Below are 16,714 nucleotides of genomic sequence, written 5' to 3'. Positions count from 1 at the left end.
GGAGTGGATTAATTTAGGATACCTGTTAGCATGGATGTGTTGGAAGGTCTGTTTCAATACTAGGATAGTGAAGAAGGCGTTTGGTATGCTTTCCTTTATTGGTCAGAGAATTGAGTACAGGAGTTGGGAGGTCATGTTGCAGCTGTACAGGACATTGGTTAGGCCACTGTTGGAATATTGCATGCAATTCTGGTCTCCTTCCTATCGGAAAAACGTTGTGAAACTTGGAAGGGTTCAGAAAAGATTTACAAGGATGTTGCCAGGGTTGGAGGATCTGAGCTACAGGGAGGGGCTGAACAGGCTAGGGCTGTTTTCCCTGGAGCGTCGGAGGCTAAGGGGTGACCTTATTGAGGTTTACAAATTATGAGGGGCATGGATAGGATAAATAGACAAAGTCTTTGCCCTGGGGTTGGGGAGTCCAGAACTAGAGGGCATAGGTTTAGGATGAGAGGGGAAAGATATAAAAGAGACCTAAGGGGTAACTTTTTCACGCAGAGGGTGGTACGTGTATGGAATGAGCTGCCAGAGGATGTGGTGGAGGCTGGTACAATTGCAACATTTAAGAGGCATTTGGATGGGTATATGAATAGGAAGGGATATGGGCTGGGTGCTGGCAGGTGGGACTAGATTGGGTTGGGATATCTGGTTGGCGTGGACGGGTTGGACCGAAGGACTAGGACTATACAAATCTATGACTCAATGAGTGTTGTTACAGTGGCACTCATCCAGGAAAGCAGAGAGTATTGCATTATTGTCCCAAGCAGTACCTTTGGGTTGATAAACGGGTATTGGGATATAGGAGGTGAGTTACTGACCATACAATTCTAGGTTTTGACTTGCTCTTATAGCTGTAGTATTTATATGGCTGATCCAGTCAGTTTTTGATCGATGAATAAAACTCAGGTTGTTGATGGTGGAAGTATCTGCAATGGTGATGAATGTCAAGGCGTGATGATTAGATTCTCTGTTGCTGGAAATGGCCTTCACTTTGCAATTCTGTGGTGCAAATGTTACTTGTTATTTGAGAGCCCAAGCCTGGATGTTGTCCAAGTTTTGTTGCATATGGATATGGACTGCTTCGGTACCTACAAGTGGTGCTAAATATTGTGAAATTATTCATGAACATCCACTCTGACCTCATGCTGGAAGGAAGACCAGTGCAGATGATTTAACTAAGCACACTGAACTGCAAAGCTCCTGTAATGATATTCTTGCACTAAGATTATTGACCTCCAACAAGCTCCTATCTGTGGAGAGTTTTCCTTGATTCTTATTGGCTCCAGTTTTGATGGACCTCCTTGATACATACATGACTAATTGCTGCACTAATGTCAAGGACAATGATTCACATCTCACCTAAAGTATAATTTAAGTATTAGCATTTTACTCTTCGTTGAATATTAATAAATCATGATCTTTTAATTTATTCAAAGGTTGACATTCCAATTATTTAATCTCTTGCACTACCTCTGATACCATGCATACAAACACCCACTGATATATGCAAATTACATTGTTCATTTTCAACAACTTGTTCTAAAAGCCATTACTCATAAACTGAGTATCTTTTCTGGTTCTCCATTATCTAACATCTACAGCTTGCAATGACAATGGGAATATTAGACCATAGCAGTTAGACATAAATAGAAAGGAAGTACTCTACTGTGTCTATTATGTAAAATGCCAATAGCTTGCACTGAATTTAAAACAATACATAATAAAGAGAAACAATTATATTACAGTAAAAGCTACAAACTTGGTTTCTTTTAGCTCCATTCTTTATTGCTTTTGTAATCGTTTCATTATTAATTAATTTTCTTGTGTTGTTGATGTTACCATCTAACCATAGCCAGAACAATAATTTAAATTAATGATGCATTTTCCAAGTGTGCTAGAGCTTCAGATAAATCAATACATACTAATGATTTCACCTCACTTGCATCTTGGGAAATGAAGTGGAGCCCAAGCAGTAGTTTGTTCCCCTCCTCCCTGGCCCAAGTTGCTACAGCACTGTTGATCACAACAAGACAAACAGGGAGTCAGACAGAACTTATGCTCCAACTAGCTAGATGAATTACTAACTTGCAGATATATCACAAAGAGCATAATATTGACTGAAGATATATTTTAGCGGTGCAAGGACACCTGGAAAAGGATAATAATTATTATGTTAAAAGTTAAAAATGCAAATAAATAATTAAAATCTAATTAACATGAGTGATGCAGACACAGCATGTTTTCGAACATGCAGGAGGAAATTACTATTTCACAAACTATGGTAGTCAGAGCTGAAACCTTTAACAAAGACAAGGTAGTTCTATAGTCAATGGAGGAAATAACCTGGTGATAGTATCAGTAAACTAATCATCCAGAAACGCAGCTCATGTTTTGGGGACCTGGGTTTGAATCCCACCATGGCAGATGATGGAATTTGAATTCAATAAAAAAATCTGTAATTAAGAATCTACTGATGATGATTAAACTGTTGTTGACTGTTGGAAAAATCCATCTCGTTCACTAATGTCCTTCAGGAAAGGAAATCTATCCTCCTCACTTGGTCTGGCCCACATCTGACTCCAGATCCACAGCAAAAAAATGAAACTAAATTGACCACCTAACATTGACACTGGCATAAGAAAAAGACAATGGCAGAAACAGTCCTTTTGACCTTGAAAAGTCCTCATTAGTAACATCTGGAAGCTAGTGCCAAAATTGGGAGTGTTGTCTCATAGACTAGTCAAGCAACAGGCTGGCATATTCATACTCACAGAATCATACTTTACAGACAATGTCTTAGACACCACCTTTACCATCCCTGGATATGTCCTGTTCTACTGGCAGACCAGACCCAGTAAAGATGGCAGTACAGTAGGATACAGTCAGGAGGAGTTGTCCTGAGTGTCCTCAACACTGACCCAGGATCCCATGAAGTCTTGTGGCTTTCAGTCCTGCTGATAACAACGTAGCACCCTCCTTCAGCTGATGAATCAGTAATCTGCCATGTTGAACCAGACATGAAGGGACCACTGAGGATGGCAAGGGCACAAAATACCCTGGTTGGGGATTTCAATGTCTATCACCAAGAGTGGCTCAGCAGCAATGCTTCTGATTGAACTGGTCAGGTTCTAAAGGACCTGCTAGACTGGGTCTGTAGCAGGTGGTGAGTGAACAAACAAGGGGGAAGAAAATATTTGACCTCATCCTTACCAGTTAGCCTGTTGTAGATGTACCTCTCCATGACAGTATAGGTAATAATGACCACCACACAGTCCTTGTGAAGACAAAGTCCCACTTTCAACTGAGAATAACCTCCATTGTGCTGTGTGGCCGTCTCACCATATTAAATGGGATAGACTTCGAACAGATCAAGCAACTCTTAAATGGGTATTCATGAGGTGCTGTAAGCTATCGACAACAGCAGAATTGTACTCCAGCACAATAATCAACCTCGTGGCCCATGTGTTCCCTACTGAAGAGTTACATCAAGCCAGGGGAGCAATCCTTGTACAATGAAGAGAACTGGAGAGAATGTCAGGAGCAATAGCAGGCATACCTAAACATGGGGTGTCAACCTGGTGAAGCTATCAAACAGGACTACTTATGTACCAAACAGCATAAACAGTAAGTGATAGATAGACCTAAGTGATCCCACAACCAAGGGATCGGATCTAAGCTCTGCAGGTCTGTTATATCCAGTTGTGAATGCTGGTGGACAATTAAACAACTCACTGGAGGAGGAGGGTCAACAAATATCCCATCCTCAATGATGGAAGAGCCAACACATTAGTGCAAAGGATAAGGCTGAAGTATTTGCAGCAATCTTCAACTAGAAATGGAGATTGAATGATTCATCTTAGCCTTCTCCAGTGGTCCCCAACATTACAGATACCAGTCTTCAACCAATTCAATTCACTCCACATGGTATCATGAAATAGGAGGCACTGGATACTGCAAAGGTTACTGAAAACATTCCAGTAAGTGTACTTTAGGGTTGTGCTCTAGAACCTGCTGTTCCCCGAACCAGGCTGTTTCAGTACAATTACAAAACTGGTATCCACCCAACAATGTGGAAAATAGCCCAGGTATATCTTGTACACAAAAAACAGGACAAATCCAACCTGCCCATTAAGGCCCCACCAGTCTACTCTTGATCATCAGTAAAGTGATGGAAGGTGAATATCAAACAACACCTGCTCAGTAATATCATGCTCAGTTGATGCCCAGTTTGGGTTCTACCAGGGCCACTCAGCTCCTGATCTCATTATAGCCTTGGTTCAAACATGGACAAAAGAGTTGAATTGTAGAGGTGAGGTAAAAGTGACAGCCCTTGACATCAAGACTGTATTTGACCGAATGTGGCATCAAGGAGCCCTGGCAAAACTGCAATCAATGGTTATTGGGGGCCAACTCTCTGCTGGTTGGAATCATACCTGGAACATGGTGGTTGTTGGATGTCTGTTCTCTCAGATCAATTACATCTCTGCATGAGTTCCTCAGAGTGGTGTCCTAAGCCCAATCATCTTCAGCTGATTCATCAATGATCTTGCCTCCATCATAAGGTCAGAAGTGGGGATGTTTGCCAATGATTGCACAATGTTCAGCACCATTCATGACTGCTCAGATACTAAAGCAGTCCATGTTCAAATGCAACAAGATCTGGACAAGGCTTGCCTGACAAATGGCAAGTAACATTTATGCCACACAAATGCCAGGCAATGACCATCTCCAGTAAGAGACAATCTAATACTACCCCTTAACATTCAATGGTGTGACACCCTAGAGATTAACATTGACCAGAAACTCACTAGCACTTGCCACATAAACACAATGGTTACAACAGCAGGTCAGAGGTTAGAAACTCTGTGGCAAGTAACTCACTTCCTGACTCCCCAGAGCAGCAGCTACAAGGCACAAGTCAGGAGTGTGATGGAATACTCCCCATTTGCTTGGATGGGTGCAGCTCAAAGTACACACAAGAAGCTGGACACCATCCAGGGCAAAGCAACCAACATGATTGGCACCACATTCAAAAGCATGCAGCCCCTCCACCCTGACACTCAGTAGCAGCAGTGTGTACTATCTACAAGATGCACTGCAGAGTTCCACTAAAAGATCTTCGGACAGCAACTTCCAAACCCATAACTCTACCTAGAAGGAGAGGAGGAGCAAATACATGGGAAAACCACCACCTTCAAGTTCCCCCCCAAGCCATTCACCATCCTGACTTGGAAACATAACACTGTTCCTTCACAGTTGTTGAGTCAAAATCCTGGAATTCCCTCCCCAATGGCATTGTGGGTCAACCTATAGCAGGAGGACTGCAGTGATTCATGAAGACAGCCCAACACCACCTTCTCGACGGCAACTAGGAATGGGCAATACATGCTGGCCAGCCAGCGAGGCCTTGTTCCCATGAATGAATAACAAAAAAAACTTTGTATTCATTCAGCACCCTTCAGGATCTCAAGATGATTCCAAATACTTTGCAGTCAATGAAATATTTTTGAAATTTAGTGATTGTTATTTGATGATGCTGCTCCTTTAACAAAGTTATGTTGTTCTTGGTTTTTTTGTCAGACGGGTCAAAAATGCAGAGGTTCCAATATGTCTGGGCTTATCTACTTGAAGAAGCTTTTAAGTGTGTTTTTTTCTAAAAAAAACCACTTGTTCAATGAATGGCCAGTTCTCCCAGTTCAGGTTTGGCTTGGTTTGGTTTTAGCAAGCGATTTTGTTTGCACCTGCTGGTCAAGTCTTAGCTGGGAGCCCAGAGAAGCTGCTGGGGACCTAAAGAAGCAGTTCCATGCTGATCCTCTCTCCCTCTGACATCCCTCCTGTAAGAACCTGCGTTTGATTTTACCTTTTTATCCCACAAGGGTGTTTATAGGGATGTTGCAAGTAATTGGAACAGCATCATTATGTTGCAATGGAGTCGATTGAGTTTTCAAGTATGTTATGTTATTTTATATTCTGTTCTCTTTTACTCGTGTGTGAATAAAATCTGTATTTTATTTTAAACTGAATGGTTGGACAAGCTGCATTACTCCTGGAATATCCACTTACACCTGCTTAAAACAACTAGAAAAGTTAGGGTCTGGGCTACCTTCTTGAAATGTTTTGACAGGTCTGGCCTGGTCCATAACATTTACAATATGAGAAAATGTTTTGTGTGACATGTCAGGTCAGGAGGACAAGCCCAATGTTGAAAGATGTATCACACTACCATCTACAGGCATCCCACATTAATGCTAAAGAAGCGGAAGATTTTTCTGAATGGCTTACTGATGGAACAGGGTCATTTTTAATGGGTTATGATTCCACATGCAAACAGATTACTCAAACAGATATTAATGAAACTTTTCTCATTGCCGTTTATGATGCTGCATATGATTCATCTATAATTAAAACAGGCTATGGGTTCCAAGTGACTGCAAAGCCTAATTGTTTTCCAATATGTTTTCTGTTGAATATTTGTTCTACTCTCTTGCCTTCACTAACATGGAACTTTCTAAAAGCACTACTATATTTAAACAATCCACAGTTCATGCCAGCATTTAGAAGTGTACCATGCAATGTGTTATTTCTTAGGCAGATGTTCTTTTCCAATGTAGACATGATGTGTTGTGATGATAAGTGCCTTTAAGGGGGATTTGTTCTGTCCTGATTCTCTTGAAGAGGGCTGTTTTCAATCTGGTGGTGAGGTCCTGCTCCATGGAAAACAGATTAAATATTTTTTTAATTAGACAAAGGAAATACGAGTGGTGGGATTAGATTCACACAGATCACCCTCTGCCAAGGGTATGTTTATGGGATGCTGTTATATTGGAAAAATTGATGAGTAGTAGCTAAAATATATATCATTTTGATCAAGTATTTTATTACTGTTAAAGTTATACCAATTATTCATTTTTTGTTTGTATTTTAACTGTGGTGTAAGAATAAAATACATTGTGCTTGAAGCCGAGGAGTGCAACCAATTTAATCACATTGGAATACAATGCCTAAATAAGGTAACAGTTAGGGTCTAGGCTATCTCCTTGATAAACTTTGAGAAGGTTTGGTCTAGTCCATAGCACTGCCTTTCCATAGTAATGCTGGACATAAGGGATTTTCAGGGCAGGTGAGGATATAACTTTCATTCCAGTTAGATTGATTGTGAGGCCAAATTTCTTTTTGGCATCCAAGGAACAGTCCATGATGATGTTGTGATCTTTCTCTTTGTGGGTAAAAAAAGAGCATGGTCATCAAGAAGGAAGAACTTGTGTTCAAGCTCTTCAAAATTCCTAGTTTTGGACAGAGGATGCAAATATTGCATAATTTATCATGTGGCCGGAAATGAAAATTCATTGTTAACTCCAGTTTCTGAAGGCATATATGTAGATGAGTAAAGAAACAAACATGAAAAAAATAGAAAGATTGCAGCATCCGCTTTTCGTGGTTCTGGTTATCATGTTATCATAGACCTGGCAAAACGTTTAAGTAAACATGTCCAACACAGATGATTTTAGCCAATAGTTTCTCGAGGTCCTCTCTGCAGAATGTTTTGTAACCTTTTGTGAGATCAATTGGATTCAAGTTTTATTTACAAAAACATCTCCCATTCTGACACTTCGTGTGTTTTCATGTTATAGATTCCAAAATGGACCCTTATGGAAATCAACCTTTGCTTAGTGAGTCAATGGTTCATCCTACACTCTACTTGCCCTCATGAAATATGTTATTTTGACATTTTTAACCTGCTGAGTGGATATGTAGTCAATCATGTGCAATGTTTGGCAAGAGGGTGAATCCTTATGGTATTCTATTTGTATGGAAACCCAATGGTTGTCATGGTGATAGTCAAGTTATGATTTGTACACATCAGTAGAGTTTCAGTACTATTGCACTTGCCTATGCCATATTTTACAAATGACTCCCTTTAGAACTGGGGTTAACTGATCAAGACAAGTTATAACTTTTACGAGTTATATAAATGATTGGTTGGAAATAATGGCTTAGAAGCATTTTTACTGGATTATCAATCTAGTGATCCAGTTAATGTTCTGGAGGGACAGGCTCAAATCCTACAATGATAGATTGTGGAATTTGAATTAAATAAAGATCTGGAATTAGGAATGGTCATCACATTGTTGCTGATTGTCAGAAATCTCATCTGGTTCACTAATGTCTTGTCACCAGACATCCTTACCTGGTCTGGCCCACACGTAACTCCAGTCCCACAGCAATGTGTTAGACTCTTAACTGCCCTCTGGGCAATTACTAATGAGAAATAACGGTGGTTTAACCAGTGATGTCCACATTCCATGAATGAGTTTTTAAAAATTCAAAAACTCAGTCAGACTAAATGTTTTAGATTTTCATAGAATTCATTTTGATCTGTCAGAGATTGTGATGGTGGGTACATTGATGTTAATAGTAGTCATATGTGGTTGTCAGTTTGCTCGCTGAGAGATTTGTTTTCAAACGTTTTGTCACAATACTAGGTACGATCATCAATGAGCCGGTGTTATGTCTCTCTTTCTATTTAGGTGTATTGGTTTTTTAAGTTGGGTGATATCATTTCCAGTTGTTTTCCTCAGAGAATGGTAGATGGGGTCCAAATCAATGTGTTTATTGATCGAATTCCTTCTTCGTCTGTATGTTAGGATACTAGTGATAGTGGGTCATGTCTTTTGGTGGCTAATTAGTGTTCACATATCCTGCTGGTTAGTTTTTTGCCTAGTTGTCTGATATAGTGTTTGTTACAGTCCTTGCACTGGTATTTTGTAAATGACATTAGTTTTGCTGGTTGTTTATATAGGGACTTTTAGGCTCGTCAGCCGCTGTTTAAGTGTGTTGGTAGGTTTGTGGGCTACCATGATGCCAAGGGATCTGAGTAGTCTGCAAGTCATTTCAGAAATGTCTTTGATGTAAGGTAATGTGGCTAGAGGTTCTGGGCATGTTGTGTCTGCTTGTTTGGGTTTGGTATTGAGAAATCGGTGGGCTGTGTTTATTGGGTACCCGTACTTCCTGAATATGCTGTATAGGTATTTATATTCTGCTGTTCATAGTTCCTGGGTGCTGCAGTTTGTTGTGGCTCATTGATATAATGCAGCTGCATTTGTGGGTGTTGAGATGATTGCTTCTGTAGTTAAGTATTTGGTCTGTGTGTGTTGTTTTCCTGTAGATGCTGGTTTGTAGTTCTCCATTAACTGTTCGTTCCACTGTCACGTCTACGAATGGGAGTCTGTTGTCATTCTCCACCTCTTTTGTGAATTTTATGCCAGTAAGGATATTGTTGATGGTGTTATAGGTTTCCTCTAATTTATTCAGTTTTGTGATGACGCTAATTTCTCAACAAATCCTACCATCCTCTGAGAAAAAAAACTGGAAATAAATGATCCACCTTAAGAAACCAAGACACATAAATAGAAAGCGGGACATAACACCAGTGCTTCATCGGAGTCACACAGATGATTGTACCTAGTATGGTGACAAAATGTCTGAAAACAAATCTTCCAGCTCAGTCAGCAAACTTACAACCAGAACCTCAACCTGAGCTACAAATCTTCTCAAATAGCCAAATGTTTGCTTGCAAAATCATCAGAATGACTTTCAGGAATACTTTTAAGCTTACATATCTTATTGGATGGATATGATATTATATATGGATGCCCAAAATTGTCAAACTCATGAGTGAGGAGGAATGAACTGGTTACCCTTCTTTATTCACCAATGCACTTGGTTGGTTGCAACAAGGTTAATTTTTAAAGAATCCTTTTATATGTGGGTGTCTTTCAATTGGAAACAAATGACTTTATGTTTTAAATACAATTAATTTAACAAAACTATCTTGGCTTAACAAAAGAGAGAGTTTATTAATTATTAAATGCGAGAAGCAATAACACATATACACAGATAATAAATGAGAGGCAAGTCCACAAAAAAGTTGGAAAAGATATTCAGATCAGTCTCTGAAAAGTAGACACTGGGATATTATCTCCATCATGTTCAGTGATACCAGTGACACTGATGTTGGTCGCTGAACAGTTGATGCTGAAGTCCTTGATTTTGCAGGTCAGCGGAAAGTCCTATAATCTGTTTCATTTTGACTGTTGTCTCACATGCTTTTTGACTGCCAGCAGAGAGAGAGAGAGGGAGAGAGAGAGAAGCTTATTTTCTTTTTCCTTACAGTGCAGGGATGGCTTAGCTGTGACTCTTTACAGCACACACATTTGCCCTGCCATGATCCATTTAGGAAAGCAAGCCTGAAACATGAGCTCTGCAACTTCTGGGATTATCATAAAAGTTAAGGATTTCATTAAATTAATCAAAATCCCTAGCCAATTTGGCTGACAAACTAAGTTGATAGAAAACAGTAACTATATTTCTGTACTTAACAAGATTGTTAATAAACAATTGTTTATTACTAATAAATGAGTTGAACCACAGGCAAACAAAATAGAAATTATCAACCTAGAAATCTCAAACTTAACTCTACCCCTCTTTAAACTTTCAGACAATGCACGGACAGACATGGATAAACAAAAATAAAATATTATGGATGGTGGAGGGAGAAAAAAGGAACTCAGTTTAATAGCACCAGTCACAGAATTCAACAGAGAGCCCTTTTGCTTCTTCCAAATCTTTCTAATCTCTGAGCTTGTCCTTCCAAATTTCTTAAGTTTTTTACTGAAGTCACAGGGCAGTTGGCACACTAATTGTTCAGTCTTTCAGTCACTGATTAGAGGCAGCAGCTTATTGAAAAATAGTGAGTGGGAATAGCAAGCTATCTTCTAATTTTTTTGTTACTTCTCTTCAAGTAGAGAAAAGATGTCTTCTTAGAATCAGAAGGCTTTCTCTCCCTGTATTGTTGGCACATAGGCAGTTCATCTGTCCAGGAGCCAGAGAGGTGTTGCTATGCTGAGCATTCCTAACTCTCACAACTGGGCCTGATTATAAAAACGATCCGCAGTTTGTTTCTTGTTTTTCTCCTGTGATGTGTCACAATTATTCATCGGCATCTAAGCATGCATGAAATAATCTTTACTTTTGGTTTAAGTTTATTGTAATGTTATTCTGGTCCTTTTAAAGTCAAAGTCCACATACAGAAGGAATGGAGAAATATACCTTGTTGTCTAAAATAAAAAGAAAATTAAATCACATTCTGCTTCTATAAAGGTGGCAAGTACAGGTAAGTATAGATTTGCTTTACAACATGCCATCCGTCCATACAGAAACTCAGCCTCCCATCCGGATTAGATCAAACAAAATTTGTGAAATATTTAGCCAAAGGATACAAAATCTGACTGAAGTCTAAATACCTGTATAAGAAACAAAGCAAAATAAACTGATCAGTAGCCTAAGTCATTAAATTGGACAGATAAAATGGTTTGTAAAACAAATTAAGTATCTGTAACAAAACTTTATTACTCTAGTTAAAAATCACACACCAGGTTATAGTACAACAGGTTTATTTGGAAGCACTAGCTTTTGGAGTGCTGCTCCTTCATCAGATGGTTATGGAGTACAAGATCATAAGACACAAAATTTATAGCAAAGGTTTACAGTGTGATGCAACTGAAATTGTATTTTGAAAATGACCTGGATTGTTTGTAAAGTCTCTCATCTTTTAGAATGACCATGTTGGTTTCAGTTCTTTCAATTGTAAATCCCAGAACTTTTTTTAAAGTTACATTCTCAAGTGAACTTTATCAATAGGTGCCATATTGTCTCAGACAATGCACTGAAGGTATGAGGTGCCCTGTGTGAAGTGCCTAGACTAGTTGAAGACTGTTGCTAAAGGATTAGAAGCGAAATTGCACAGTAACCTGAACAAAACAAAATCCTTAAACTACTGGCTGAGCACTATGGACCCAATCCCATTCCAGAGCAGCTAGATGAAGAATTGATTCTTGAAGTGGCTCCATCCAAAAACTCAAAGTGCAGCTGGGGCTTTGGAAGAGATAAAGAGAGAAAGCGAGAAGGAAAATGTTTCCCAGCTCTGAAATGGAGTTACAGCACAGAAAGAACTTAAGCAGATGGAAGGTATTAGGGAAGAGTCCTCCCCACCCAGAAACAGACCATAAGACCATAAGACATAGGAGCAGAAATTCAGCCCAATAGGTCTGCGCCACCATTCAATCATGGCTGATATGTTTCTCAACCCCATTTTCCCGCTTTCTCCCTGTAGCTCTTGATTCCCTTGATACTCAAGAACTTATCAATCTCAATCTTCAATATATTCAATGATCTGGCCTCCACAGCCTTCTGTGGCAATGATTTTCATGGATTTGTCACTATCTGGCTGAAGAAGTTTCTCCATATCTCCATTTTAAAAGTTCTTCCCTTTACTCTAAGGCAATTCCCTTGGGTCCTAGTCTCTCCTACCAATGGAAACATCTTCCCAACATCTACTCTGTCCAGGCCATTCAGTATTCCATATGTTTCAATTAGGCTCCTCCTCATTCTACTAAACTCAATTGAGTATAAACCCAGAGTCCTCAAACATTTCTCCTATTTTAAGCGTAATATTCCTGGGACCATTCTTGTCAACCTCCTCTGAACACGCTTTAGGGCCAGTACATTCTTCTTGAGATATGTGGCCCAAATCTGAGCACAATATTCCAAATGTGGTCTAACCAGAGCTTTATAGAGCCTCAGAAGTATATCCCTGCTTTAATATTCAAGTCCTCTCAAAATAAAAGCCAGCATTGCATTTGCCTTCCTAACTATTGAATCAACCTGCAAGTTTACAATATAATCATGGATTAGAACTCTGAAGTCTCTTTGTACTTCAGACTTCTGAATTTTCTCCCCACTTATAAAACAGCCTATTATTCCTACCAAATTATTCCTCTATTTTCCTCTATTATTCCCCTATTATATTTCCTCTATTATTCCTACCAAAGTGCATGACTGCACACTTTCCCACACTGTATTCCATTTGCCACTTCTTTGCCTAATCTCCTAACCTGTCCAGGCTTCCCCACCTCCTCAATGCTACCTGTCCCTCTACCTATCTTTGTATCATCTGCAAACTTAATGCCCTCAGTTCCTTCATCTAGATTGCCAATGAAAAGTCATGCTCCCAACACTGAACCTTGCAGAACACCACTTGTCACTGACTGCCATCCTAAAAAGGACCCTTTTATCCCCAATCTTGGCTTCCTGCCAGTAAGCCAAGCTTCTATCCATGCTAGCACCTTGCCTCTGACACCATGGGCCCTTATCTTACTCAGCAGCCTTCTGTGTGGCACCTTGTCAAAGACATTCTTAAAATCCAGGTAAATAAGATCCATTGGCTCTCCTTGGTCCAACCTGCTCATTACTTCCTCAAAGAATTCTAGCAGATTTGTCAGGCATGATGAAAACATGCTGACTTTGCCATATTTTACCATACCCTTCCAAGTGTTCAGAAATCTCATCCTTCACAATGGATTCCAGGATCTTATCCCCGAGTGAGGTTAGGTTAATTGGTCTAAATGTCCCTGCCCATGAAACAAGCTTTGAAATTTTTAAATATTCTTTATTCATTCCTAAACATGAAATGGGAGATGTGGAGTCCTTCTGCATTACTTTTAAAAATGTAGCGGTACAGTTACAATAGCCATGAACTTGTACAGTTCAGAGTTAGTTAACAGTGAAGGCTCAAAAGCTCCCTTTAAATGTCTCTCTGAAAGATCCTTCTAAAAGGACCTGCTAAATATCTGCTGGCTTTGAGGAGACAGAAGTTGCCATCCTTGGTACTGATGAGTTGGTCTTAGAGGCATATTGCCAACAATTTCAGACTGCTCCAAATAAATGTTTAAAACATTAGCTGGTGGTCAAATCGTTTTTGACTGATGAGTCCAGTCTAAAAATATGATGTCTTTGAGGAGAAAGTGAGGTCTGCAGATGCTGGAGATCAGAGATGGAAATGTGTTGCTGGAAAAGCGCAGCAGGTCAGGCAGCATCTAGGGAACAGGAGAATCGACGTTTCAGGCATTAGCCCTTCTTCAGGAATGAGGAAAGTTGGTCCAGCAGGCTAAGATAAAAGATAGGGAGGAGGGACTTGGGGGAGGGGCGTCGGAAATGTGATAGGTGGAAAGAGGTCAAGGTGAGGGTGATAGGTCAGACTGGGGTGGGGGCGGAGAGGTCGGGAAGAAGATTGCAGGTTAGGAAGGCGGTGCTGAATTTGATGGATTTGACTGAGACAGGCTGGGGGGAGGGGAAATGAGGAAACTGGTGAAATCCGAACTCGGATTTCACCAGTTTCCTCATTTCCCCTCCCCCCAGCCTGTCTCAGTCAAATCCATCAAATTCAGCACCGCCTTCCTAACCTGCAATCTTCTTCCCGACCTCTCCGCCCCCACCCCAGTCTGACCTATCACCCTCACCTTGACCTCTTTCCACCTATCACATTTCCGACGCCCCTCCCCCAAGTCCCTCCTCCCTATCTTTTATCTTAGCCTGCTGGACCAACTTTCCTCATTCCTGAAGAAGGGCTAATGCCCGAAACGTCGATTCTCCTGTTCCCTAGATGCTGCCTGACCTGCTGCGCTTTTCCAGCAACACATTTCCATCTAAAAATATGATGTACCTATGATGAATTACACAAGTTGATGTTCGTAGAACAATTTTAAAAATTGCCTCCGCACCCACCAACCTTTTGGAGCAGGAAAGGCCATTTAGCTGCAGCCACCACTGATGGCTATTCCTTCATTCACAAGTCTAAGAATTTCAGCCAAGCCTTTCACAGCCACCCATAAAATCACTCAGATGGTAAGAGAAGAGCTAAATAAAAAGAGAGCCACCTGAAGGAAGATGAGTTTAAAGGAGGGTGTGAAAAGTGCACACCAATACTAATGTTCTCCCTACAATAACTGCTATACTCATGCTGAAAAGTACTGTTTGCTCTCTAATGGTGTGTGAAATAAATCTAACTTTTGTTTTAACTTCATGTAATAACCATAAAACATTGAAACTGGAGCAGGAAAAGGCCAATTAGCTCTTCAAGCCTGCTTTGCTATTCAATATGACCATGGTTAATCCTCTGTTTCAAAGGCATATCCCTGCTTTATCTCTGTATCCCTCAATGTTTTTAAAAACTAAAACTTACTTCTCTGTCTCTTGGACATATTCTGTGACTTGGTCTCCACGGCCTTTTGTAGTAGAAGAATGCTGTAATTTCACTAGCCTTTGAGTGAAGAAGTATTTCCTCATCTTGGTCCTAAAAGGCGTTTATGTATCTTGAGACTGTGACTCCTGGTTGTAAACACCTCACCTTCACTGCACCTGATCTGTGCAGCCCTATTAGAACTTTACACATTTCAATCAGAACCTCACATTATTTTAAGCTCTAGTGAATACAGTTCCATTCGAACAAACTTCTCTTCATAGGACAGTTCTGTCATCCCCAGTATAGCCAAGTGAGCCTCCAATGAACCCCCTTATGGCAGCTAGATCTTTTTTGAGATAGGGAGAGCAAACCTGCATGTAGTAATCCACATGTGGTCTCACCAAAGGCTTTGTGTAACTGCAATAAAATATCCCTATTTCTGAACTCAAATCCTCTTGCCATGAAAGCCAAAACATTATTTGCCTTCTTAATTGCTTGCTATACTTGCCTGTTTACTTTTATTGACTAGTGTACAAGGACACCCAGTTCCCTTTATGCATTCACATTTCTCAGTATATCATCATTTAAATAATACTCTGCCATTCTGTTTATTTTTAAATCAAAGTGTATCTTCTCATTTATTTGTAAATAAATGTGTTTGCCCACTCACTCGGCTTGTCTAAATTGTCTTGCAGCCTTCTTGCATCTATTAGACCATTCCTGCCCAGTTTTATGTCTTCAGAAAACTTGAAATTGTTGCATTTGGTTCCCTATATGTCATGATAATAGGGGCCCAAACATTGATCCCTGTAGTAGCTCACTAGCCACAGCCTGCCACTTGGAAATGACTCATTTATTCCTACTCTGTTTTGTGACTGTCAACTGATTGCCAATCCATCCCAATATTTTACACCAAGTCCCATATGTTTTAGATTTGCCATGAACATCTTATTTGAGACATTATCAAAAGCCTGCCAAAAATCCAAATACACCACATCCACTTGTTCTCCTCTCTCTATTTTTCTCATTACTTCCTCAAAAACTCCAGTAAATTTGTAAGGCATAATATTCCTTTCATAAACCTTTTGTCTTATCCAGTTCATGCTTTGCAAGTGTTCTGTTATCACATATTTTATAATAATAGACTCCAGCATTTTCCTTTCTACTGATGCTAGGTCAACTGATCTTTAATTCTCTTTTTTTTTCTCTCCTCCTTTTCTGAACTGTGGGGTTACATTTATCACCCTCCAATCTGTAGGAGCTACTTCAGAGTCAACAGAAATTTGGAAGATGACCCCCAATCCATTCAGTAATTCCAGGGCCACTTGATTCCGTACACTGGGATGTCAATTATCAGGCCCTGGTGATTAGTTAGCTTTTGAGCCCATCTATTTCCTCAGCCTTTTTTTTATCAGTACTGATTTCCTTCAATTCCTCCCTTTTACTATATCTTTTGTAACATTTCTGGGAGCTTATTTGTGTCCTATTTTATCACAGCACTATTACAAGGTCTGAGTCCACAAACAGTGGTGGGGTGAGTGTAGTTGGGGTGGGGGGTGGGGGGGGGGGGGTGGGGGGTGGGGGGAGGGATAATAGAAAGGAAAAATGCAATCACAATTTTCTTATGGATTGTGAGAA

This window comes from Chiloscyllium plagiosum, unplaced genomic scaffold, assembly GCF_037043375.1.
Source record: "Chiloscyllium plagiosum isolate Xiang-an unplaced genomic scaffold, Cpla_swu_hap1 HiC_scaffold_13, whole genome shotgun sequence".
NCBI lineage: Eukaryota > Metazoa > Chordata > Chondrichthyes > Orectolobiformes > Hemiscylliidae > Chiloscyllium > Chiloscyllium plagiosum.
Note: the sequence above shows the minus strand (reverse complement) of the source record.